The sequence below is a fragment of the Engraulis encrasicolus genome, chromosome 2 (assembly GCF_034702125.1).
Source record: "Engraulis encrasicolus isolate BLACKSEA-1 chromosome 2, IST_EnEncr_1.0, whole genome shotgun sequence".
NCBI lineage: Eukaryota > Metazoa > Chordata > Actinopteri > Clupeiformes > Engraulidae > Engraulis > Engraulis encrasicolus.
Window position 1 is genome coordinate 56,500,393 of NC_085858.1, and position 2,386 is coordinate 56,502,778.

The following is a 2,386-nucleotide window of genomic DNA, read 5'->3' on the forward strand; positions in this document are numbered from 1 at the left end:
TCTGCAGCCAAAGGTCCCAAGACAAACTCACCCCATTCAAGTTACTCACTGGGTAGCACTGTGCCAGATAAAAAAAAGAAGACATAAAATGACTTGGGGGGTCCAGGAGGAAGAACTCCTGTTCACCTACAGTACACGTTTTGGTATCTGTTGACACTGCATGTGCATAGTGCATGCCCATGGTTTAGTTTTAATTGTTAAATTGTGGTGTTTGGAGAAAAGCAGTTTCACTCCTCCTTGTCTGATCTGATATGTTGTGTTCACTTAGTAGGTCAAATGTCAAACGGTCTGTTAGTTAAAAAAAAAAAAAAAGTGTAAAGAAAACTTTAAAACATTTTTTAAATTTAGTATGTGATGATGTCTACCTTCTTTAAAATAAAATTAAACGACGACGAATAGCACTACACTTGAGTTCAGCAGGGAGATACCAGCTACACCAGGTATGCGCGCGGCATGCCAACTGCACACCTCCTCCAGTCCTGTCCCGTAGTCTGGATTCTACCTTTTTTCTCTGAAGACAGACGACGGCTTGGGGGAGGGAGAGAACAGGAAAGGGCGATGTGTAGTGGGGGAGGGGGGAATGGGGCGGGTCTTGCCAATACCAGAAAGGGGTCGAGGGGTCTTCGAGACCACATAGGAGTAAAGAAGTTAATAACTGGTGTTTTTCATGTAATCACAAAGTTAATCACTGTGCTGTCCTGATCAAAAGTTCATTGACCGATGGCAGCATTTATTGCGGTACATAGCAAGGCGATCTGTTGACATTCAGTAAGAGTAGTGGAGTTTTTGAAGGAAGGGGCTACTGTAGTCTTTACTTCTGCTTCGATCGGATGTGACTTACTGTATCACAGTCTTTTGTTAGGAGTTGCGTCTTCTGCTGCGACTGACTTGAGTAGGCTATCTTACCATTGCGCCACCAGGAAAAGGGACTGGGATCATTGCGGAATATTGCTGAAGAAGTTTGGCGATTTCTTCTCCGGTGCAAATAGTTTGACAAAAACTTCACGCGTTACCCCGCGGACAGAGACGGCTGCTTCGGCCACTAAAGGCATTGGACACCGGATTTGTGAGAAGGTAGGTGAAATGCATCACAGAATCACACACAAACTTTTCCCATGCTGCATTTTTTGATTTTAGAGAATGGTGCATTTATTTTGTTGTACTCTATATTGAATAATTAAAAACGGATTCCTCAATACAAAGAGGTTTGCGTGAGCTAAGACTTCGCCAGTTGTTCTGGAGTAAAAAAAACGCCCTGCTCCCAGTTTAAATGTGAAAAAAAAATCTACTCGTGAATCTCCTCATGAAACTGACGAATGATAGATCACATGGAAACATCTACATTTCGAGTTGATGTATTTGTATGGAGAAGGGGACACTCTATATTATGGGCCAGCATAACATCACACATACCTCTAGATGTGTGCGCACACCATAACTTGAAGTTGGGGATAGCAAATCGGTTCCACCCTAGCTGGAGTTATAAACATACTGTAAAAGCAGAGCCCGAAATCGCCATGGGGACAAATCTCTGCGAACTAGATTGTCAAGCCGATAAAAACAGAGCGATGCACGCAACTCCTTTGCCGTAAGCGTAAACGTGGGTTTTGGGAACGCCATACGGCCCCTGCGCGTCACATGTCACTCGATTCCCTTACTACAGTCGCGAGGGTAGCGTGCAGTGCCGCTTATTGTGTCAGCTGTCTCGGGTCATTTAACGGGGTAAACACAGCGGGGTCAGAAGGCAAATACAGGCGGCGGACAGCGGTTCGGAACCAACACGAGTGAACATTTTCTGTAAGTCAAGTTGATTTGCTTATGTTTACTTTCAAATAATATCTCTTTCCTTCACGCACACATTCAAGCTGTTGATCACACACACACACACACACACACACACACACACACACACACACACACACACACACACACACACACACACACACACACACACACACACACACACACACACACACACACACACACACACACACACACACAAAACCTAAAGGCACAGGAGAGAGAGTGCATACAAACACACACACCGCAGGTGAGAGGGTGCGTACACACATGCATTCCATGGGTGACAAGAGTACACACACACACACACACACCTGTGCACCCTGTGGCACAGTTGTTTTTTTTGCTATGGTGATGGGTGGAGTTTGTTGGTGATATTATGAGGTATGTGTATGTGTATTTGTGACAGTGTGTCTGAGAGGGAGAGAGAGAGAGGTGCAGGCAGTCTAGGTATCATAAGTGCACATTTACATGAATGGGTAACCCAAGCCAACCCTTCCCGATGATGGGTGGTGTAGCGTGGGCCCCCTATACTATACTAACCAGGCACTCTGGAGAATGGGAGAATGGGAGAGGGCCGCAGATG

General features: G+C 45.3%; 1 protein-coding gene across 2 annotated transcripts in view; it reads left to right on the forward strand.

Annotated features, from left to right (window-relative positions):
- Positions 1 to 612: 612 nt before the first annotated feature.
- The window catches only part of LOC134463767 (vang-like protein 2), a 17,118-nt gene continuing 15,344 nt past the window's right edge, over positions 613 to 2,386 (forward strand). The window contains exon 1 of one of the 2 annotated variants that reach the window (XM_063217034.1): positions 613 to 1,074. The gene's annotated coding sequence lies outside the window, so the exon portion shown is untranslated. Of the gene's footprint in view, positions 1,075 to 1,674; positions 1,798 to 2,386 lie in introns of those variants that run through there. The other variant, XM_063217042.1, reaches the window with a different exon arrangement.